The sequence below is a fragment of the Melanerpes formicivorus genome, unplaced genomic scaffold, assembly GCF_026170545.1.
Source record: "Melanerpes formicivorus ecotype bairdi unplaced genomic scaffold, bMelFor1.0.p_v2 SCAF_5, whole genome shotgun sequence".
Lineage (NCBI taxonomy): Eukaryota > Metazoa > Chordata > Aves > Piciformes > Picidae > Melanerpes > Melanerpes formicivorus.
Window position 1 is genome coordinate 37057418 of NW_027142357.1, and position 24182 is coordinate 37081599.

At 53.3% G+C, this 24182-nt stretch overlaps 1 protein-coding gene across 3 annotated transcripts in view; it reads left to right on the top strand.

Annotated features, from left to right (window-relative positions):
- Positions 1-24182, top strand: part of ACVR1 (activin A receptor type 1) — a 66701-nt gene that overhangs the window by 13779 nt on the left and 28740 nt on the right. Inside the window, exon 2 of one of the 3 annotated variants that reach the window (XM_068139189.1) lies at positions 20745-20850. The exons of 1 other annotated variant lie outside the window; for it this stretch is intronic. The gene's annotated coding sequence lies outside the window, so the exon portion shown is untranslated. Of the gene's footprint in view, positions 1-13944; positions 14015-20744; positions 20851-24182 lie in introns of those variants that run through there. One more of the 3 variants, XM_068139191.1, reaches the window with a different exon arrangement.

Sequence of the window (24182 nt, forward strand, 5' to 3'; positions counted from 1 at the left end):
TGTTGAAATAGTAGCACAGAGCTGCTGTGGACAAGGCCTGGTTAATGAAATGTCCCCCAAGTGCAGTCCAACCAGACCTGAGCAGGGCTTAGGCTGCCTGTGCTGGGCACTGCCATCCATGTCTGCTCCTTCCTGTACTCAGCACTTGTTAGGCCACACCTTGAGTCCTGTGTCCAGTTCTGGGCCCCTCAGGTTAGGAAAGATGTTGAGACACTTGATTGTGTCCAGAGAAGGGCAGTGAGGCTGGTGAGAGGCCTCGAGCACAGCCCTGTGAGGAGAGGCTGGGGGAGCTGGGGTTGCTTAGCCTGGAGAAGAGGAGGCTCAGGGCAGACCTTAGTGCTGCCTACAACTACCTGAAGGGAGTTTGTAGCCAGATGGGGGTTGGTCTCTTCTCCCAGTCAACCAGCACCAGAACAAGAGGACACGGTCTCAAGCTGTGCCAGGGGAGGTTTAGGCTGGATGTTAGTAAGAAGTTCTTCCCAGAAAGAGAGATTGGCTGTTAGAATGTGCTGCCCAGGGAGGTGGTGGAGTCACCATCACTGGAGGTGTTTAGGAAAAGACTGGCTGGGGTGCTTGGTGCCATGGTTTAGTTGATTAGATGCTGTTGGGTGATAGGTTGGACTCTATGATCTCAAAGGTCTTTTCCAACCTGGTTAATTCTATTCCTGGGCTGGCTGCCTCTCTCTGGCCATTGCTCTGCACACTTTTTGCATCCTTTTGCCTGGATTCTTGGTGAGGCAAGCAACGATTTGCAGCAGTAAGGCTGGGGGCTGTCTTTTCCCATCTCTGCAAGCCAGCACAACATGCTCTTAGGAGCAGTCAACAGTCATCTTCTCCCCTTCCATGCCTCTTTTTCCCTTGGGAAATGGTCTTTAAAGTCTGTGTTCAGTTACTCTTAAAAGCATCCCTGTTTGTGCTGGGCAATAATGAACCTTTCTTTGGAGAAGAACAAAAACTTAAGTGCAAAATGAGACATCAAGTCGGTTAAGTTGTGCCTCAGCTTGCTAGCTTAAATCCCCTTGATCAGCTGGGCAGTGTTTCAATCCATCCCAGACCCTGGCATGAAGCCTCCACCTGTGCCAGTGTAAAAGGCTGGTCTGGAGCTCTTGAATCCCAGGTGAAATCCTAAATGGTGTGTGGGGGAGGTTGGGCTCTGGGGTTTCTTTTTAACTTTGAGTTTTGCTTAGTTTGCCTCTGAGTCATGATGCTCACACAATTACTCAGAAGGGTTGCTTTTGCACTTCTCTACCTCTTTTTTTTTTTTTTTACCCCCCCCCCCCCCGGTAGCAGTCCAAAGAAATTTCCATCCTGAGTCCAGAATTCCCTGTTGCAGTGAAGTGGCTGCAGCAAAATGGGGCATGACTTTGGGAAGGGGGTAGCCAGCAGGAGCTGAGGAGGGCTGGGGGCATGAAGTGCTTTGAAATATCATCTGTGGCACTTGATGCATTTTGAAGAAGTGAGGTTCTGAATTTGAGGGAGGAGACAGGAGGAAGGGAATGAAGTCTTAGAGCAGAGTGGAAGCTCCCAAGAAAGCTTTACCCTTCTCTGAGACAATGTCTTTAAGGGCAGTGTGGGCATCATGCAGCAGGGAGCTGAGGCAGGATGGAAGTGCTCTGGTGCAGTGCTGAGGTTGTTCTGTGTTCCTCGCCCCAAGCAGCCTGTGCAGCCTGGCTGGATTTTCAGGTGGCCAGGATTGCTCTCTCCTGGGGAGCAGTGCAGACCTGCACAGCTCCCCAGCTCCTGCACTTCTCCCCACAACTGCTGGCTTGGCAGCTCTGCCCTCAGGACGTTTACCACAAAGGTATTTTGAAGTTGTTTGACTCCTCTGCAGCCCTGCTTGTGGGAACCTGGGTGCTTTCTGGGCTGTGCACCGTGGCTGTGCTGAGCTGGCCTTGCTGCTGACCCCTGTGCCCTGGTGCTGTGGCAGAGCTGGGGAAGCATCTCTTGCCCTTTCCTGCCCAGCCGGTGCCGGAAGAGCCCTACTGAGATGGCCAAATGCAGACCCCCGAGCTGAGCCCGTGCTTGGAATTCCTGTTCCTGGCAGGGCATGGACATGCTCTCTGGCTTCTGTGGTGCCTCTGATCATACAGCTGTGTAACAGCTGCAGGCCTTGAAGAAAAGCAAGCAGGCTGAGAAGGTTCAGCAGGGAGAGGTCCAGTGAGGAGAACTGGAACCAGGCAAGGTACAGTTGCACAGCCAGAAGCACCCCAGGCCCTCTACACAGCTGCAGGTAGAAGTCATAGTATCATAGTATCAGTCAGGGTTGGAAGGGACCACAAGGATCATCTAGTTCCAACCCCCCTGCCATGGGCAGAGACACCCCACACTAGATCAGGCTGGCCAGAGCCTCATCCAGCCTGGGCTTAAACACCTCCAGGGATGGGGCCTCAACCACCTCCCTGGACAACCCATTCAGGGCTTCACCACTCTCATGGTGAAGAACTTCCTCCTCACCTCCAGCCTGAATCTCCCCACCTCCATCTTCATTCCATTCCCCCTAGTCCTATCACTATCTGACATCCTGAGCAGTCCCTCCCCAGCCTTCCTGTAGGCCCCCTTCAGATCCTGGAAGGCCACAATTAGGTCGGCACCCACCTATTACAAGGGCTGTTCCTTAAAGACCTCTTCTTAGCAGATCTGTTTTTTTGCAGCAGTGTCTTTCTCTGTGGATCAGTGTTAATTTGTGTCCAGCAACACTTGCCTTCACTAAAGCCCAGATGTTGCTTTGGTGTTGCTGAAGATCACAGCTGGCTACCACCCTGTGCACTTCAGGGCCTGGGGGGAAAGGGGGGAAAGCTGATCCTGGCTAGAAAAAAAGGACTTGGAGATCGTACACTACATTCAGGTATAAAAGCTGCTTGGAGGAAATCCAAGGGTGAAGAGGCAGATGGTCACCTCTCCCTGTTTAACCTTCTGAATGAGTGTGTCCTGAAGGAGGTTGACCCCAGGCTCCCTGTTCTTGTGGGCTACAGCTGAAGGAGGAAATACTCAAGGCAATGTCCCTGGTTGCCTTCCTTAGCTTCTCATTTGACATCGGCACAAGTTCTGTCTCATCCTTTGGTCAGCAAGGTGACAATGTTTGAGCATTACCTGCTCTGTGGTGTATGTGAAGTTCCTGTAGTGCAGAAGGTGGCTGGGAGAGAGAATGCCCAAAAGGGAAGTGCATGGACTGGAGGGGAGGGAAGGTGGAGCACAGGGGACATTCCAGAAAATGGAGTGAAAACGATCCCTTTGAAGGGCTTGAAGTGAGTGAAAACGCTGATGGTGTTAGTAAGAGAGTAACAGAAGGGGAGCAAAGTACTTTTCCTGGTTAAATGATCCATGCCCTGGTACTTTTGTAAGTAGCTAAATGCCAGTTAACACGTTGTCAGGAGCAGAATCTGAAGGAAAATGCTGCCTTGGTCCCCTGACTGGGAAGGATTCTAGGCAGAGAGAAGGTCCTGTTTGATCATGTCAAAGGCTCTTCATGCAAAACAAACCTGCCCAACAAACAGCTGCCTGCAGGAGCAGTTCACTGCTTGGCTGGTTTCAAACGTTGCCAGCCTTGGCCTCGATTGTCTTTGCTCTGGGAATCTAGGGGGGATGTTGGGCCATAGTGTCTGAAAATGGTGAGGACAAGCAGGAAGCCGGCAGGGGAACAGCACAAGACCAGAGCTCTGCTCCATGTCCACGGTGAGTGTTGCAGAAGCAAAAGGCAAAGGCTGATGCACAGGTCGGCAGGGAAGGCTTTGCTTTTCACCAGCTCAGATTGTCAAGTGGCTTCATGTTGGCAGTTCTGGGGCTGTTGGAGAGGTAACTTCTGAGTCTGTGGAGCTAACTGCCGTGGAAAAGGCCATGTTAAGAGCACTGATCAAGAGTTCCCTTCCCCAGCTCTAACCCACTTGTGTGCTCGCCAGTGCTTGGTGATGTTTGGTGCCAGGCTGCCCGCGGTGTGGGTTGGAGCCCGCGGTGGCAAGGGCACGGGGTGAGGGCACCCACCGCTGTTAGCAGCGGTGGGTGTGCAGGGAAGCTGTCTCCCTGCCAGCGCTTTTGAGCTTCGAGTTAATCCTCCTGTTCAGCGAGGAAATAGCTAATAAGTAAGGAGATGGCTGGAGAATAGGCAACAGCTGGGTGCAGAGCAGAAATCTGCTAAAGCAGGAGCAATTTCTGTGGTGCTGCGTGGAGGGTTTTGTGTGCATTCAGTGGGGGAAGGCTGTTGTTGACTCCCTGAAGCTGGCATGAGAAGTCTATTTGAAGCCGAGACTTCGTTAAAGCCCCGGTACAATGTGGTTGGCAGCCTGTCCCTCCACTTGCGGCACGATGGGCTCTGTTCAGCGGGAGCCGCTTTAATTGCTTTCTGCTCTGTTATGCTAAAGCTCCGCTGCTGGACGTAGAAACCCCTGACATATGTTTTGTCTGCCCCTGGAAACGAACACTTCATTCTGCTTCGGTCATTCAAATTCATTTTGGGTGATTGTCAGCTGAAAACCACCGTGCCCCTGGCAGCCCTTCAGCAGGCAGGCAGGCAGGCAGCTTCCTGCGGGCCGGGATTGTGAGCGTCCCCTCGGTGCAGGGGGCTGTGTGCTGCAGGCGGGAGATGCCTTCTCCGGCGGCGGGCGTTGCCATCGCCACTGGGAGAGAGTTGCCTTGGGTCTGTGCTTCTCTGCAGGGTGATGGCTGGTTAGGAAATAACCAGTAGTCATGGCTTCTGTTCATTACCCACCGAGGTAATGCTGTTAGGGAAAGCTGCTGTGTGTCTGTCTGGCACCTCTGTCTCCCGAGGAGGCTGCTGCTGGTCGGTACATGCTCCATCGCTGCGTGTCTGCAGCCTGCTCTTGTGCTTTTTTGTCTCTATTGATTTTCATGATTCATTGCCCATGATCTAAGCAGAAAGCACACTTGGATGACACTGGAGACAGCTGTCTGTAGCAGGGGGACGTTTCTGCCCGCTGAAATGGCGCCAGGTTGCGCTCCATCACTTTTATCAAGTAACGCACCCCAGTGAGAGCTCTGCGTCTGATCCCCTTCTCTAGGTCACTGGTGTGTCGCCTCTGGTTCAGAGAGCTGGGCTGAACTCTCCCTCTCCGCTCCCCTATCAGTTTTGTTCCTGTTATTTTTTTCTGATAATCCCTTCTGCGGTTGCTGTGCAGTGGGAAGAGGCTGTGCCCTGCCTGTGAGGGGCGGCAGCAGGGCCGGTCTGGGGGGGTGTGGGTGGGAAACGGGGGTGAGAGCAGCAGCCTGGGAGACTCCGGGAGCTGCTGTGTCGCTTTTTCCACTTCTAATCTGTCTCTCTCCTTCGCATGGCAAGCTGCAGCTCCAGATGTTGTTTTGCCTTGGAGATAGTGAATGGGGGAAAATAAGCATCCTTAATGTGCACAGAGTCAGCCTGGCTGGGTCTGTGCTGACAGGAAGCCGCAGAGATAAAACCTCCATTACTGGTGCCTGCGCCGCCTGAGTGGCCGATAAAACAATGCCATCTCCCCTGAAACCGCTCCCAGACTGGCAGCAATCCCTGCCAACTGGGAGAGGAGACAGCTGCAGAGGCTGAGGAGTGTGGCAGTGAAACTAAACATGAGCTGAACTTGGAGAGCAGTGGGGCTTTGCTCTGCACATTTCTCCCCCTCTTTTCCATTCTTGGCCCCATTTCTTCTCCTCCCCTACCCCATCCTGGAGTCCTGCTTGCTTGCCTCCAGTCACTGATGATGGTGGATGTTGGGTGGGGGTGAGTGGCTGGTGAATCATAGAATCAATAAGGTTGGAAAAGACCTCAAAGATCAAGTCCAACCTGTCACCCAGCACCTCATGACTACTAAACCATGGCTCCAAGTGCCACATCCAATCCCTTTTGGAACACCTCCAGGGATGGTGACTCCACCACCTCCCTGGGCAGCACATTCCGATGGCCAACTACTCTCTCTGGGAAGAACTTTCTCCTCATCTCAAGCCTAAACTTCCCCTGGCACAGTGAAGGGATGGCAGAAAAACATCTTCCAAGGTCAAGTGGCTTTATGGCTCTTAACTCCCTAAGAGTTTTGTCTTGGAGCACCAGGGTGGGTTTTGAAGCTTATCCTTTGGTGGGCTGTGTTTGTTGTGAGCTGCAGAGTGGTTTAGGCACATGCTGGATTCCCTCTGCAGAGCTGCAAGCTCTGCCTGGTGTGGAACCAATGTGCTCCAACCCAAAACATGGGCATAAAAGCCCATAAAAACGTGGACAAAAAGCTCAACAGGAGCTCTCAGTGTGCACTTGCAGCCCGCAAAGCCAGTCAGATCCTGGGCTGCATCAGGAGAAGTGTGGCCAGCAGGTCGAGGGAGGTGATTCTCCCCCTCTGCTCAGCTCTGGTGAGACCCCACCTGGAGTACTGCCTCCAGTTCTGGAGCCCCTAGCACAGGAGGGATGTGGAGGTGCTGGAAGGTGTCCAGAGAAGGGCCACGAGGATGAGCAGAGGGCTGGAGCTGCTCTCCTATGAGGACAGACTGAAAGGGTTGGGGCTGTTCAGTCTGGAGAAGAGAAGGCTCCGAGGTGACCTAATTGTGGCCTTCCAGTATCTGAAAGGGGCCTACAGGAAGGCTGGGGAAGGACTTCTCAGGATCTCAGGTAGTAATAGGACTAGGGGGAATGGAATGAAGCTGGAGGTGGGGAGATTCAGGCTGGATGTGAGGAGGAAGTTCTTCCCCATGAGAGTGGTGAAACCCTGGAATGGGTTGTCCAGGGAGGTGGTTGAGGCCCCATCCCTGGAGGTGTTTAAGCCCAGGCTGGCTGAGGCTCTGGGCAGGCTGATGTAGTGTGCGGTGTCCCTGCCCATGGCAGGGGTTTGGAACTAGGTGATCCTTGTGGTCCCTTCCAACCCTGACTGATACTATGATAAAGATCTTGGCCTCTTCTGGACAGCTTTGAGCCAGGTGTGGTAGTGACAGCTTCCAGCAAGGGGACCAGGCTGAATGTACTGTAAAATGAAACAAGCCTGTGAGGAGCATGCTTTCTGGCCAGGAGTGCCAGGTCCTGTGCTGATCTGGAGGCTGTGTGTAACAGACCTTCCTTTTGCCATGTTATGTGAGCATGCTGTGCCCTGTGTCTCTTCCTGACCCCTTCCTCCTGTCCTGCTGATTTCTCAGAGGTATGAGCAGTTTATTTTGAAGTGATTGCTGCAGTTCTGCTGATTTCCTCTTTCATCTCTTCTTTGTTTGATTCTTTTTGTCCATTGTTTGTCCTGGAAAATGGCAGTTTCTACTCAGCACCTGCTTCCCTCTACCCCTGTGCCTTCCAGGCCGGTGTAGCTGTCCCTCAGGGTTTGCAGACCTCTGGGCAGATGTGGAATGCTCACTTTGCTCCCCTTGGTTGCCGTGGAAATGCCATCCTGGCCAGCTGTGCTTGTATGGGCACTGCCTGGCACCCTGGAAATGCCATCCTCGAAAATGCCAGGGGACTGGGCTCTGGGAAGGCTTCAGGATGAAGGGGCTGTTGCAGATGTTGGCTGGAGGAGGGCACAGAGGGCAAGCCTGTGTGCAGGAGGCTCCTGCTGCCCACCTCTGTGCCGCTCGGCATTCCTCCCGCTGCTGCCCGCAGGCAGCGTTGGCTGTCTTGCCCGTGTGGTTCATGATGCCAGCCAAGCCCAGATGTGTTCATGCCTGGTCTGGCCCACTTTCTGAGAACAATTTTGGGTGCCTCAGTCCATTTTACTGTGGTTTCCTCAGTGTCTGGTCCAGCTGAGGTGAGGCCTGCTCACAGGCAGACATGGCAGCTTTGTCTGCAACCCTGTTCCTGCTGGCTGCAGAGCGCTCAGCTCTGTGCTGGGGACAGCCTGAGGGTCAGAAGACAGCTTTGCAGCATGAAACTCAGAAGAGTCTCTCTTGCAGCCAGGAGATGGGTGAAGACTTGACAGGATGCTGTGGAGGTGGATCTGGCCTGGCTGACACATCTGGCTTCCATCATGTAGATTCACAGACTGGGTTGGAAGGGACCCTTAAACATCTGGCTCAAACCCTGGACAGGGTGGACAGGGACACCTTCCACTAGGTGAGGTTGCTCAAGGCCTCATCTTACCTGGCCTTGAACTCCTCCAGGGAGGGGGCATCCACGACCTTCCACTGAGCAGAGGTAGGGACATGGAAACCTTTTCATTCTAAGTTGGACATTTTCATGGGTATGGTCATCTGTGCTGCCAAGCTGCTGACCAGAACTACCCAGGGCATCCAGAAGGTAGTTCCTTGTGCCTTTGGCCATGCTTTTTGCCCTGTTGGTAGGAACAGTTTGCATGAAAGGTTATTTCTGGGCAGTGGATTCCCAGCTTTAGCTTGTTCATTCTGATCTTAGAGGGAAAAGGCTTTGTGCCAGCTACCTCCTGACATTGAAAGTAGTGTGGCCACCTGCTGTCCATGAGCAAGTGCTGTCCTTCCTGGTATCCTGTTCAGAATAGCCTCTTACTCCATCACTTTCCATGAGTGAGGAGGGCTGTTGACCCAACGTGTCCTTGGGCATTTCCTTTCTCAGCAGCAGTTGGTGGAGATTATCTTTGATTCATTGCCTTCAGTCCTGGCTGGATCTTCCATGGGGAGTTGTGGAACCCTGGCAATGCCAGTGGGTGTATGTCATAAGCTTACTTTCTCTGTGGTCATAGGCAGTTGCTCTTAGGTGGTCCTTCATCCAAAGCTGGACATGACTGGGAAGAGAGTCCCAGCTTGCCTTCTGCTTCACATTTGCAGCCTGGACAGGGCCAAAACAGCAGCTGAGGGGCACCAGGACAGTGAAACTTGGGATGAGAGTTCTCAAGCTGGTTTACTTGGCAGGTTTGATTGTCATCTGGATGAAGGTGGGCCGGGAAGGCAGCCACAATAAGAGGTGCGGGAACAGAGGCCTGTGAAGGTTGTGGAGCAAAGCTGGGGGAGAGAAAAGACAGCTTGCAGGGTTCCTTGAGGGAGCTGGAACAGAACAAGGGGCAGAGATCATAGTGGAGGATGGGAACAGAATCCAACTCTCCTGTGGACAGCAGCCTGAGTATCCTCAAAGCTCATCTTGTGAGGGTGGCTGGAACAGAAATGTTACTGAAGAGTTCTAGGGTGGAGAGAATCATAGAATTGCTGGGGTTGGAAGGGACCTCAAGGCTCAGCCAGTTCCAACCCCCCTGCCATGGGCAGGGGCACCTCACACTACAGCAGGTTGCTCACAGCCACATCCAGCCTGGCCTTAAAGTCTTCCAGCAATGTGGCTTCTACCAGCTCCCTGGGAGGTGCTAGGAGAAGCCCCAACTGCTCTTCACTTCAGTAGCTCCTTAAACTCAGCTTTGGGTGCCATTCATCTTGCAGTGCTTATTTCTGGATGCAGTGAGGTTCTGCACACCTCTGTGCAGTGCTGTCCCATGTGCATGATGTCAGCAGAAGAAGAGAAGCTGAGGCCCACCACGTTTCTGACAGAGCTTGGGTTTGCCTGCCCTTTGTACTTTAGAACAGAATCACACTGCTCTGGCCTGTCCAAACAGGCAGGACCAAGCTGGAGAACAGTATTGTTAAGGTTTTGTGGTGGGGTAGGATAATCTCTGAAGAATTTGGCACTCTCCTGCAGCAGCAGGCTGCTCCCTTGGTTTCTGGATGGCTAATTGCAGCCAGCTTCTTGGACTCCCAAGTAACAGTTAATAAAGGAAGCTGAGGAGATGAAAGGCTGCTCAGCCACATGTGCAAGCGAGGGTTGGGAGCTCCTGGGCTCAGCCTGATAGGGCTGAAAGTGTTTGATTCCTTTGTGTTTGGCTTCCACTGGCTCACTGGGGTTGGGGAGCAGTTCCACTGTAAGCAGTGTGCATCCCTGACTTCTCTGTATCCTTCCTACACTGGAGCACCCTGTCCCTCCTGAAGAACACTGTTCTGATCACCCCTGAGCAGAGAGCCTGAGGGGTAAACCCTCCTCTCACAGAATCCCAGCATGATGGGAGTGGAAGGGACCTCTGGAGATGGAAGAGAATAGAATTAACCAGGTTGGAAAAGACCTTTGAGATCTTCAAGTCCAACCTATCACCCAACACCATCTAAGCAACTAAACCATGGCACCAAGTACCCCATCCAGTCTCTTCCTAAACACCTCCAGTGATGGCAACTCCACCACCTCCCTGGGCAGCACATTCCAATGGACAATCTCTCTTTCTGTGAAGAGCTTCTTCCTAACATCCAGCCTAAACCTCCCCTGGCACAGCTTGAGACTGTGTCCTCTTGTTCTAGTGCTGCTTGCCTGGGAGAAGAGACCAACCCCCACCTGGCTACAACCTCCCTTCAGGGAGTCGTAGACAGCAAGAAGGTCTCCCCTGAGCCTCCTCTTCTGCAGGCTAAGCAACCCCAGCTCCCTCAGCCTCTCCTCACAGGGCTGTGCTCCAGACCCCTCCCCAGCTTTGTTGCCCTTCTCTGGACACCTTCCAGCAACTCAACATCTTTCCTAAACTGAGGGGCCCAGAACTGTATCACCCGGTCCAACCTCTCTGCTAAAGCAGGGGCACCCACAGCAGCCTGCCCAGGATCAGATTTAGCAGGCAGGGGAAATCCTGCTGGGATTTGTGGTGTGCAAGTGAGGGCCCTCAGGGGTGGGGAGACACCAGGAGAGGCCTATAGCAGTCCACCAGCTCCAGCCATCCACTCACAGGTTTAGTGCTGAATGATCCACTCTGATACAGAAAGAGTGATTGCCCATTGGAATGGGCTGCCCAGGGAGGTGGTGGAGTCACCATCATTGGAGGTGTTCAGGAGCAGACTTGATGGGGTGCTTGGTGCCATGGGTTAGTTGTTTAGGTGGGTTGGATTGGTTGATGGGTTGGACACGATGATCTTGAAGGTCTCTTCCAACCTGGGTTGGTTTATTCTATTCTAATAAGAGCAGAGACTGAAAATCCAAACCATTTGCACCTTGAAGGTCCCTGCATGTGTGAGGAGGCTGCAGTGAGACTGCTCAGTGAATGCATCTGCAGGAACCAGATTGCATCTGCATCTTCCAGCAGGGCCTGCAGAGTGAGAGCTGCTCTTCAAACACTGCTCCCATCATATAATCAGACCTGAGCTTCTCTACTAAGACACAAATAAGCCCCAAACCCACCCAAGGTGATAAAAGTGAGCATGGGAAACAGCTTTGCTCATAAGAAAAGAAAAGGGCAGGCAGACCAGGAAGAAGCTGAACTTCCTTGAGGAAGAATTCAGACTTTTTTCTTGTGAGACTGAAGCTAAAAAGATTCACTTTCAGAAGTGCTTTGTATTGGCTGGAGTGTTCCTCAAAGCCTTTTCACAGGCAATCTGGGGAATGTTTCAGTAGTGAAAGCCCAGAAAGCCAATCAGATCCTGGGCTGCATCAGGAGAAGTGTGGCCAGCAGGGCAAGGGAGGTGATCCTCCCCCTCTGCTCAGCTCTGCTGAGACCCCACTTGAAGTACTGCATCCAACTCTGCAGCCCTTAGCACAAGAGGGATCTGGAGGTGCTGGAAGGTGTCCAGAGAAGGGCCATGAGGATGAGCAGAGGGCTGGAGCACCTCTCCTATGAGGACAGACTGAAGGAGCTGGTCAGTCTGGAGAAGAGAAGGCTCCAAGGTGACCTCATTGTGGCCTTCCAGTATCTGAAGGGGGCTACAGGAAGGCTGGGGAGGGACTGCTCAGGATCTAGGGGGAATGGAATGAAGCTGGAGGTGGGGAGATTCAGGCTGGAGGTGAGGAGGAAGTTCTTCACCATGAGAGTGGTGAAGCCCTGGACTGGGTTGTCCAGGGAGGTGGTTGAGGCCCTGTCCCTGGAGGTGTTTAAGGCCAGGCTGGATGAGGTTCTGGGCAGCCTGATGTAGTGTGGGGTGTCCCTGCCCATGGCAGGGGGTTGGAACTAGCTGATCCTTGTGGTCCCTTCCAACCCTGACTGATTCTATGATACTATGAAATAATGAACCCCCTGATCTTAGCTTAGTAGTCATTGATCTTGCTTAGACCAAAGCTTCAGCCCCCCCAGAGTCTGACACAACCTCAGGCTTCTCTAGGGCTTGCCAGAGGTGCACAGGAGCACAGGCTCACAGGATGCCAGGGGTTGGAAGGCACCTAAAGAGGTCGAGTCCACTCCCCCTGCCAGAATCTAGCTCAGGCCACACAGGAGCACATCCAGACAGGCCTTGGGAGTCTCCAGAGAAGGAGACTCCACCACCTCTCTGGGCAGCCTGTTCCAGTGCTCTGTGACCCTTAGAGTAAAGAAATTCCCGCTTGTGTTGAGGTGGAACCTCCTGTGCTGCAGCTAACAGCCATTGCTCCTTGTCCTGTCACAGGGAGCAAGTGAGCAGAGCCTGTCCCCTCCCTCCTGACCCTCAGCCCTCAGGTATTTATATATATTTATTAGATCCCCTCTAAGTCTTCTCTTTTCCAGACGAAAAAGGCCCAGGTCCCTCAGCCTCTCCTTATAAGGCACGTGCTTAGGTCCCCTAATCATCCTCGTGGGTGCAGTGGGTTTGATGCTTGGTGCCAGTCCCAGGTGATGATGGAATGTGTTTGAGTGTCTGCTCAAATAGCAGTGCTGAGATCTTCTGTCAGCCTGTGTGCAGGCCACCCTATGGAGCTTTCCCAAGCTTGGTCAAGCTGTTTGGATTTGCAAGAGCTGAGTATTCTTTGGGGACACAGCAGCAGTGTCTCTGAACTGGTCTCAGGAACTGGCGAGGAGCAGCCTGCCAAGAGGGCTCTTTGCTGAGCCCAGTCTGTCTCAGGAAGGAGAGCTGGCAAGAGCTTGGTGGAAGGAAAGTGAAAGCAAGGAAGAAAAAGGGAGCTTTGTTTAGGCTAAGCCAACAAAACCCCCCAGAAGAATGCTCTGATGGAAGTGTCTCTTGACTTGGCAGGTTGGTAGGACTTGGCTTTACAGAGGGGATTTGATTTGAAGCAGGGCTTGTCAGGACCCTGCTGTCTCCTGCCAGCTCTGCTGGAAGGACCAAAGGTGTTTGCATTGTGGGGGCATTCTTGCTTTGGGGCTTGGCTTCCTTTTTCCTCTTCCTTTTTTCCCCCTGCTTTCCTTTTTTTGTTTGGTTTTTAAGTCAGCCTGACCTGTGGCTGCAGTGAAGGGGTGCCTGTGTCTGAGCTGAACTCTCCTCACACCTCTCCTGTGCTGGCACTGGCATGTGGCACTGCTGGGCTGAGCTGTGCATGGTCAGTCCCAGGGAAGGATGAATGGTGTCTGATCTGATGAGGGGCCTGACCCACCTCAGCCCATGGCCTTGTGATCATCACAGCCTAGAGGTGAGGTGAGAGCCTGCTTGGAGCAGTGGCAGTGGGCTGGGGATGTGGTTGGACAGCCAGGTTTGGTACTTACCCCATGGCTTTGTGATCATCACAACCAAGGGGAGAGCCTGCTGGGAGCAGTGGCAGTGGGCTGGGGACGTGGTTGGCCAGCCAGGTTTGGTACTGCTGTGTCTTAGCTGGGTCTATGCTGGTGGTGAGCCCACGTTCCAGTACCACTTGGCTCTGTCCTGTGTCAGACTCCCTGCCCTTTCTGCAGAGGGTTTCTGCCCAAGTTGTTGTTCTGCTGCCCTGTCAGCTGGGTGTGCCTGGGCTGGGCTGTGAGCAGGGTTTGGAACACTTGCAGGCTGTGAAGGTGAGCTCTGCCCTGGGCTCCTCGGTCACGTCCTGCACAGATAACATCTGTAACAGAGTCTTGCTGGCTGGGGGAGAGCAGGGCTTAGGGAGGAAGGCTTTGGCTAAGCTTCAAGAAGCTTCATTTGGGGCTTGGGTGGGCATTTTGTTTTTCCTCAGGAATGCAGAAACAGCTTTTGCAGGCAATTTCTGACAGCTGAAAATTAGTGTTTGTGTCTTGTTCGCAGCTGGTGGATGAATCCAGGCCTTCCCTTCAGTCTGGAGAGAGTTTACATCTCCCCTGGAAGCTCAGCACTGAGATCTGACAGCTGATCCTGGCTTCTGAGAGAACAGTGCCAGGGGAAGAGGCACAGTGTCTTGCAGCAGGATTCCAAAGGGTCTTTCACCTGCCTCTTAGGCCCAAGGCCCCAGCACAAAATAAGTCTCCAGGTGTTTATGGAAGTTGTCTCCACTTGGTGTGGGGAAAATGTGAGTGGTACCCAAGGATGTCCACAGCTCTGGATTGTTTCTGATGGGGAGGATGCCCCAGAGATTGGCTGTTGCAGCTGTGCTGTGGAGCCTTTTCCATGGCAGGTACAGAGTGCAGTGTTCCCCTGGGGGGAGCTGTCTGTGTGCCCCACAGCCACCCTGTGCAGCAGTGAGAGGACATGTAGGATAACAAAGTGATGTGCAGTGCAGTCAAAGAACATCTTTGTTTGTAAGTGAGGTACCTTAGAATCCACCAGTGCCTGGAGCCCTGCTGGCTGCCTCAGGCATGTGCTGTGTGCCCATTCCCTGGGCTGTGCCATGGAGCTCCTTGAAGATCCCTGCTGGATCATTTGCCCATGTGAGTGAGCCCAGGGTGCTCAGGTGCAGCTGCACACCCAGCTGCCAAGGTGCTCACAGCCACGACACTGCTGGTGCACCCTGGGCAGGAGCTGCTGCTCTTCAGGGACACTGCTGTCTCTGCAGGGGGAGCTTGTGCCATGGTGCAGTGTCAGACCCTGAGACCTGCCTCCTGGTGAATTTGTCTGCCCTGCAAGGCAGTCAGCAGCACATAAAGATTAGTGTGTCCTCGGGAGCACCAGGATGTTGCACTGCAGCGGAAATAGTGTGGCCAGCAGGAGCAGAGAAGTCATTGTGCCCCTGTACTCTGCACTGGTTAGGCCACACCTTGAGTCCTGTGTCCAGTTCTGGGCTCCTCAGTTTAAGAAGGACACTGAGACTCTTGAATGTGTCCAGAGAAGGGCAGCAAAGCTGGGGAGAGGTCTGGAGCACAGCCCTGTGAGGAGAGGCTGAGGGAGAAGAGGAGGCTCAGGGGAGACCTTCTTGCTGTCTACAACTACCTGAAGGGAGGTTGTAGCCAGGTGGGGGTTGGTCTCTTCTCCCAGGCAACCAGCACCAGAACAAGAGGACACAGTCTCAAGCTGTGCCGGGGAGGTTTAGGCTTGAGGTGAGGAGAAAGTTGTTGTTAGTCATTGGAATGTGCTGCCCAGGGAGGTGGTGGAATCACTGTCCCTGGAGGTATTCAAGAGGGGACTGGATGTGGCACTTGAAGTCATGCCTTGGTCATGAGGTGCTGGCTGACAGGTTGGACTCTGAGGTCTTTTCCACCCTTATTGATTCTATGACTATGTTGGGGCTCTCAGATCAGTTTGACAATGCCTTGAATAAGCCATCACTGTTGGCCTGCTGTGACACCTGTTCTAATGCACACAGTCCCAGCTTCTGCCCCTTCTGCCTTCGGTGTCCTCAGCCAGGCAGAGAACTTTTGCTGCCTGTATACATGATGGTGAGGCCACCTGCTTGCCAGCTGACCTGCCTGGAGAAGCTGACATTATTTTGAGGCTCTTCTGTGCCCCTCCATGCATCCTGGGCCTTCAGCTGCTCTGTTTTGTTCTCTGCTCTGCCTGCTGTCCAGGGGTAACCCTGCTCTGGGCACTGTCTTCCCTCAGTTAGAGGAGGGGTGGTGTGGGGCACTTCTGCCTTCCCAGCTTGCTCAGCAAGGAGCTGGGGTGGCTGCTCCTTCTCTTGGCCTAGGCAAGACCTCCTCTCTTAGATGAGTGGTTGTGTTGGCCCTCTGTGCCATCATGGGGCTGCCTCCCCACCCCAACACCGTGAGTCAGAGACAGAAAATGGGTTCTTGCATGCATATGCCAGGAGGAGCCTGAGCAGGGTCTGCTTCTGGGAGTGCTGCTCCTGCTTTGGTACCTCTTCCTTTTAAGAACCTAGAAAGTGGCTCTTCATGACCATGTTCAAAGCAGCCAGCCTCATAAGGGGTAGCATTTGTGACATTTCACACTGTCTGAGCTGTTCTCCTCCCAGTGGTTTCGTTCTTGCTCATCAGTGTTGGGACTTTGCTGTGGAGATGAGGAGTGTAGCAGAACCAGCGTCTTGCACTCTGTTCTTGGGCCCTTTGGGCTGGAGCCATTCAGCCCTTGGAGGTGGCAGTCTCTGAGCTGGGGTGTATTGATGTGTGCCTGGGGCACTGGCAGTGGGTGCCAAAGGGAGTTGGTGGCTGGCTTCCATCCTGCTGAGTTCTGGCAGCAGAGTTCAGGCTCTGAGAAAGGAGTACCCAGGGCTGCGGTCCCTGATGCCAGGAACGCCTTTGTGTGCCCTGCTGAGGTGCTGAGTGAGTTTGGGTGAGCTTCAACTGAAAAAGCCTCAGCCAAGCTGGGAAGCTTTTCAGTGCACAGCTTTGCTTCTGGAGAGCCAGCTGCTGGGGAGTTCAGCTTGTGTGTGGCTATTGTGGATGGCAGAATTACAACCCAGCCTTGTGGATGTTTGCTTTTGATACCGATCTGGTGAGGTACATGCAAAGTATGTGCAGCCCTTGGGCTCTTGGCAGGCTGCCACGGGGCTGTCAGTGATAGTGTGGGTGCTTCTGATCTCCTCAGAGGAGTCTGAGCTGCTCTGATGGGTCTGTTCCCATGTCTGTGTCATAGTGAGATGAAATGTAAGCTTCAAGCTCTGCGCTAATTGGCCTTGTTCTTTTGTCTGGTGCGCTCTCTGCTCTGTGGCAGGCCGGTGGCATAAGAGACTGAATGCCGCGTCCCACGGCCTGTGCTGGTGTCTGAGGGGTGGCTCATGTCTTCTGAACTCCTGCTGCTTCCCTCCCCTGCAGCTGGTTGCAGTGATCTCAGCAGTCCCAGGTACGGAGCCGGGCTCTACCTCATGCCTGAGTCGCTGCCGGGCCACAGAGGAGTGACTTGGCAGGAGGTGGATTTGTTAGGAAGAAAAGAGCAAGCAGTTTGTACCTGCTGTGAAAGTGGAAGAGCTGCTGGGAATTCCAGAATGGATTCCTTCAGTTGGTGAGGCTTTGTGAATACAGCAGGGCAAGGGAGGTGATTCTCCCCCTCTACTCAGCTCTGCTGAGACCCCCCCTGGAGTACTGCCTCTATTACAAGAGGGATCTGGAGGTGCTGGAAGGTGTCCTGAGAAGGGCCACGAGGATGATCACAGGGCTGGAGCACCTCTCCTGTGAGGACAGACTGAAGGAGTTGGGGCTGTTCAGTCTGGAGAAGAGAAGGCTCTGGGGTGACCTAATTGTGGCCTTCCAGTATCTGAAGGGGGCCTACAGGAAGGCTGGGGAAGGACTGCTCAGGATCTCAGGTAGTGATAGGACTAGGGGGAATGGAATGAAGCTGGAGGTGGGGAGATTCAGGCTGGATGTGAGGAGGAAGTTCTTCCCCATGAGAGTGGTGAAGCCCTGAATGGGTTGTCCAGGGAGGTGGTTGGGGCCCCGTCCCTGGAGGTGTTTAAGCCCAAGCTGGATGAGGCTCTGGCCAGGCTGATCTAGTGTGGGGTGTCCCTGCCCATGGCAGGAGGGTTGGAACTAGATGATCCTTGTGGTCCCTTCCAACCCTGAATGATACTATGACACAAACCATAAGAATTCTGTCCTTTCTTTTCTCCAGAGCAATTAGTTGTGCATCTGCTCTTGGAGTTGGGTATGCCAGTCAGGTGCTCTGTCTGCCATACACTCTGCTCATTATTGTCCATTGAGGCTTCTGAGAGCACTTGCAGTCCTCCTTTGGAGCCCAAAGCTGGCCTCAGCATGGGTGTAGAGTGCCTGCTCTGGAGCTGGCTTCACTTCCTCCTCTGCACTGCACAGCTGGCTGTTAACAAAGAGACTTTCCCATTTCCTAGTTGTGTGCTTCTGGAGGAAAAGGTTAGAATCAAATCATCTTCTCAGTGTGGCTGGATGGAGTTCTGGGCTGCAGCAGCTCTCCTTTGGACGCCCTGAGGACTTGCCATCAAATCAGAGCAAAGATGGGTGTGTCTAGAGAGGAAAAGAAATGGTGGGTGTGTGTTTGCTGGTTGCTTTCTAGTTCCTCTTTCTTTATCTGGCTTAAATCCCAGTCCTCCCCTGTGGAAAATGTTCTTCTGCACTCCAGACAGCAGCTGGATGCCTTGTGGATCTCAGAACTCCATAGCAAGTTGCTATGGAACTTATTAAAGGGCTTGTTCTTTACATGAAAACTTGTATTTGCTTTCTCCCTGAAGGAATAAGTGGAGGAGACATGTCTGCTGCTGTCACCACCACCATGGTGTGGTTAGGCCACACCTTGAGACCTGTGTCCAGTTCTGGGCCCCTCAGGTTAGGAAGGAGGTTGACTTGCTGGAAGGTGTCCAGAGAAGGGCAACGAAGTTGGTGAGGGGCTTGGAGCACAAGCCCTATGAGGAGAGACTGAGGGAGCTGGGGTTGCTTAGCCTGGAGAAGAGGAGGCTCAGGGGTGACCTTATTGCTCTCTACAACTACCTTAAGGGAGGTTGTAGACAGGCAGAGGTTGGTCTCTTCTCCCTGGCAAGCAGCACCAGAACAAGAGGACACAGTCTCAAGCTGCACCAGGGGAGGTTTAGGCTGGATGTTAGGAAGAAGTTCTACACAGAGAGAGTGATTGCCCATTGGAATGGGCTGCCTGGGGAGGTGGTGGAGTGACCATCCCTGGAGGTGTTCAAGAGGACACTTAATAGGGTGCTTGGTTGCATGGATTAGTTGATTAGGTGGTGTTGGATGATAGGTTGGATGTGATGATCTTGAAGGTCTCTTCCAACCTGGTCTATTCTATTCTGTCTTGAAGGTCTCTTCCAACCTGGTTCTATTCTGTTTACAAAAGTGGGGGGCATTTATTTTATTACCCCCCCACACACCCTAGCCATGGAAACAGGGCTCTTAAACTCATCCCTGCTGTGTCTGCAGTTTGCAGCTGGGCTAACCTGGAGCAGTGGAGCCAAGGCCTGGCTGCAATGGTGCATGTGGTTTCTGTGCCCACTTCAAAGGCTGCTGGGGGAGTGCAGATGGCTGCAAACCCAGAGCGCTGCTTCGGAGCCATCCTTTGCCACAGCTCCAGCCCCACCCCAGCACCTGCCCTGCCCTGAGTGCCACCCCTACAAAGGCACTTCCCAGCCCCTCACCCCACGGCTGCCTGGTGAGCAGAGAGCTCTGCAGGCTGATGTGTCACTGCTGGGTGAGCAGGAGGCAGGCATGGCACACCCTGGGTGGAATGGCAGCTAGCAAGGGACCAGGGGGGACTTTCAGGCTGACTGAGCAGTGAGGGCTGGGAGCAACCTGGCCTGAGCCCACCTGAGATGTTCCCTCCTCCTGGAGCAGGGCTTAAGGACTTGACCTGTCTTTAATACAGTTTTGCAGCTCCTTGGAAAGAGCTTGGAGCCAGGTGTGGGTTGGTCTCTTCTCCCAAGGAGCAAGTGGTAGGACAAGAGGAGATGGCCTCAAGTTGTACCAGGGGAGGTTTAGGTTGGAGATGAAAAGAAAGTTCTTGATTGAAAGGGTTCCCAAAGACTGGAACAGGCTGCTCAGGGAGGTGATTGAGTCCCCCATCCCTAGAGGTGTTTCAAATACTTGGTGGAGTTGGAGAATGGTTGGGCTTGATGAGGTTAAAAGTCTTTTCCAGCCAAAGTGATTGTGGGATCCTAAGAGTGGCTTTCTTTGTAACTTTTAATTACTGAAGTGGATGCACTTGCTCTGGAATGGTTTTTGAAGGAAAAGCAGTGTTTTGCAAAGACCAAAGGCTCCCTCCCTCCTCCAGTCTCCTAACCCCAGCAGCCCCAGCTGAGGTGGTGTGACTGGGCTGTGCTGTCCTGGGGGCTGTGTGGGAGGCTTGCCAAGGGGCCAGTCTGCTGATGAGTACGCACAGGCTGCTGTGAGCATGCCCAGCGCTTCCCAGGGCAAGCAGAGAAGAGATTCTGAGGCTCTTGGGAGAATGAATGTCTGCAGGAGCACAGTTTCTTAGGAGTGGGGTTCAGTCGTGGTGCATGGCTTCTGCCCTTGGAGGAGCATGCCTGCTGGGCAGCGCATGAAGTCATGATTGCCATGCTGTGGGGGCTTTACTCCCTTATTTGATCCCTTTGAGAGCTTTCACAATCCTCATACTTGTCCAAGATCTGCTTTGTCTCAGCCATTGCTGGCTGTGGCCTGAAGTGCAGAAATGGACCTGGGGACATGTGGATGGGGAGCTGATTCCTGGCAGCTCCTTGCAGGTTCTGCTTCTGCTCTTCCTGCCTCAGCCAGGCTTGGGTGGAGGAAGGGCTGGAATGGCTGAGGCTGGAGGCATTTGTGGGCGGTCAGGAGTTGGGATGGAGCCCTGTGGAGGTGGGGTGATGGCTCCTCACCAGCATGACACAGCCATGAGCACTTTAGCTGGGCATGGAGGATGCAGCCATGAATTGCAGACCTGCAGAAACCTCAGCAGCGTGCTGCTGCTGCCTGCTGTCCCAGCCTGCTCTGTGGTGTTCAGTTCCCTGCCTTCTGTGAAGCCCTTTCCCTGTGCTAGGTGTCCCTGGGGGGCTGTGGGGTGGCCCAGCCAGGCTCCCCCCACGCTTCCCAGGGTAGCTGGCTCGGCTCGCCCAGCCCTGCTGCGGCCAGCCCCAGCACAGCCCCAGCTCCCTGCCGCCGCTCTTTGAAGCGCTGGGGTGTTGAAAGCAAGGGCAGGTCTCACCAGCCACCCGTGTCTGGACTTGCAGAGAGCTCTCTGGGTGCAGTGCTGAGGAAAACGCTGCTGTCAGCTCTTCAGCCAAAGAGAGCACGTACGGCTGCGGAGGGCTGCGTTGCTTTCCTGGCCCGCAGCCACCCCACCTGTGGATCCTTCCAAGCTTCAGGCATGGCCTTGTCCCCAGGGCCAGCTCTCCTCTCTAAACTGCCCCTGCTGGAGCCTTCAGTGACTGTGCTGTCTGTAACTTCGTTGCCTCATCTTCCTAGGGTGCTTGCTGAAGGTTAACTGCTGGCACCTCTGAAGAGAGCGTGAGGAAGGCGAAGCGTCTTGGAGAAGGGACGTTTGGAAGTGAGGGTTTCACTCCTCCAGGGGGTGAGTGCTGCCTGCATCTTTCAGTAAGGACTAAAGCACTGAATACACAGGTTCAGAATTTTGTGATCACTTCTTTTATTTTTCTGGGGAAAAAAGCCATTAACTGCAACGGTTCTTGTGCCCTGCAACCCCAATCCGTGTCAGGAAACAAGCGCCGAAGTCGGTGGCTTGGCTTTCATCACCAGGCACTTAAGCAGCCAGCTAATGACTTGAAAAGGCAGCAGCAGGAGATCTCTGGAAGGAAAAATGGCAATATTAGCCTTATTTTCAAGTTTCATCTGCTTCACTAGGCACAGGCCTGAAAAAAATGAAGACAAATACATGTGAGAGTAGTGGGAATGACTCAGTGTCGGGGACGGTAGCTCTGTTTCGCACACACCGCTTGTTGCTTCTGACTGAGCTTTCATGGCAGGTGGTTAGGCCAGAGAGGCTCTGTAGGAACCAGGTAGGACAGGACAGACAATCCCCACAAAGATGATTGTAGTTCACCTTGGTAGTGGTGGTCATTTAAATGCAGGGTTTGAGAGTGAAAAAACTGTTTTGAGAAGCCTGTTCAAGAATTCTTACTTCACAGAGGGGTGTTTGTGTTCTGGGAAAGACCTGGAATACCCAGGGCAATTCTCTCTTCCATGGGGCCATGTGCCTCTGCTGGTGGACTGGAAGCAGCCTGAGTAGTGACCTGGCTGCAGCAGGAAAATGAGTTGGGCTGCTGGGAGGAAAACTCTTGGGGAAGCAGCTTTAAAGGGAAATCACTCTTCTTCTTCTTGCTTACACCTTGCTCTTGACATCTAGCAATGGTTCCTGCTGGCTAAATGAAGTTATTCTGGGGGACTTCTAGCTCTCTCCTGTTTCACCTACAAGCCCCAACAGCACACAGCTTTCAGGTCACAGTAGTTGGACTTGTTATTGTTCTTCCAGCATGACATAGCTCCTGTGTTACACCTCTGCTTGGTAGTGCAGGGATTGAAGTTTATCTACTACCACACTCCTGAGCCTGCACTGGGGTTGCACCTGATGTTTCTATGGCTGAAAAGAGAATCAGATTTAAGACATGGCTCTGAGTGGTGAATTTTTTAAAGGGAGGCAATGAGTTGGGAAAGATGTGGTAAGAGGAGAGCTTGCTCTGGATTTTGTGTAAGGAGCTGCTGAGACATGGCTGAGTTTGGGGTTGTGTTGGAAGACAACAGTGAAGGTGTGCACAGCTCTCATGTCTCCTCTCTTTCACTGCTTGATGGAGGTGGGACTCTTCCAGTCTCTCTGTGGTGGTGGACAAAGAACAGCAGGTATAAGCTGGAACACAGGAAGTTCCACCTCAACATGAAGAGAAACTTCCTTGCTGTGAGGGTGCTGGAGCCCTGGAGCAGGCTGCCCAGAGAGGTTGTGGAATCTCCTTCTCTGGAGACTCTAAAAACCCATCTGGATGCTTTGCTGTGTGATGTGCCTGAGGTGATGGTGCTTTGGCAGGGGGGTTGGACTTGATCTCCAGAGGTCTCTTCCAACCCCTACCATTGTATGACAGTGATGGCTCTTCCCTCCCCAGGCTAGCAAGCTGGGGGGTGTGTGTGGCTGCTGTCTGCTGCCTGGAGCCACCTGGCCCTGCTCCAGGGCACCAGGCCTGCCTCACATGCTGACGGTGTGGGCATGTTCTGCTCAGTAGCAAGGTGTTTGCTTTCCATCTCATCATGCTCCAAAGGATGCTCACTGCCTGTTCAGGTGTGAGATCTGCAGCATGTGCAACTGGCCTGGGTCCTGTCAGGGCCTGGGGATGGCACTGGGTGACCCTGTTGGAACAGCAAAGTGTCAGGCTCTGGATGGAGGAGGTCTTTGTGGCCCATGGGCTGAGGTGCCATTGTGTTGCTCACACTCCTCAAAATGAGATTTCCCCCTGCCAAATCTGGTAAGGCTCTCTGGCATGTTCAGCAAGCTGCTTGGTGACATCTTCATGGTTACTCCAGGAAGGTCTTTGGCTAGGACAATGCCCTTTCCATCTATGGGTTACACTGCTGCTTTGTGACATGCAGTGTGCTTAGGATTTGCCCTGGCAAATCCACTGCCCTGGGGAGGCAGGAATGGTGCCTTTGGAGGTCTTCTGGGTGTTCTGGGACATGACTGGCCTGAAATTATGCCAGTGGAGGTTTAGGTTGGATATTAGGGAAAATGTATTTGCTGCAAGAGTGGTCAGGCATTGAAACAGGCTGCCCAGGAAGGTGGTGGAGTCACCATCCCTGGAGGCCTTCAAGAAAGCTGTGGGCATGGCACTTTGGGACATGGTTTAGTAGCCATGGAGGTGTTGAGTTGATGGTTGGACTTGATGATCTTCATAGAATCAGTCAGGGTTGGAAGGGACCACAAGGATCAGCTAGTTCCAACCCCCCTGCCATGGGCAGGGACACCCCACATTAGATCAGGCTGCCCAGAGCCTCATCCAGCCTGAGCTTAAACACCTTCAGGGACAGGGCCTCAACCACCTCCCTGGACAACCTATCCAGGGCTTCACCACTCTCATGGGGAAGAACTTCCTCCTCACATCCAGCCTGAATCTCCCCACCTCCAGCTTCATTCCATTCCCCCTAGTCCTATCACTGCCTGAGATCCTGAGCAGTCCCTCCCCAGCCTTCCTGTAGCCCCCTTCAGATACTGGAAGGCCACAATGAGGTCACCTCGGAGCCTTCTCTTCTGCAGACTGAACAGCCCCAACTCCTTCAGTCTGTCCTCACAGGAGAGGTGCTCCAGCCCTCTGCTCATCCTCATGGCCCTTCTCTGGACACCTTCTAGCACCTCCATTGTGCTAAGGGCTGCAGAACTGGAGGCAGTGCTCCAGGTGGGGTCTCTGAGAGGGCTTTTCCAGCTGAAACGATTCTGTGACCTCCTGAAGGTGCAGGCTTGCCACTTTACAAGCACCCTTTAAGAAAAACCAAACCATGTTGAATAAGCTTTGGGGTTTTCATTGTGACTAACTTGATGTCCTGAATTTGCAGTGAGCTGCATCTGCTGTTTGTTGAGGGCATCTCTGTGCTCCGCTGTATTTGCCTTGTGAAATCCCTTTCTGAACTGCTCCGCTGGCATCAACTTGTTTCCAAACATTGATGCAAATAATGATAGGCAGAGGATATTGAATGGGGATGTTTAGAATGGGTGCTGGGAGGTGAAGCTTTGAAATGCACAGAGGTCTAGTGGTTGACTCCAGTCATGAATAGGAAATGGAGATAAAATTTGACAAGGGGGGGGCAGGTTGGATGGATGTTTGCAGAAGTGCATTAAGCTGCTGGTGCTATTGATACAAGATTATCTGGAAATAGAGCTGGGTAGCAGTTATCACTCTGCCTCCTTAT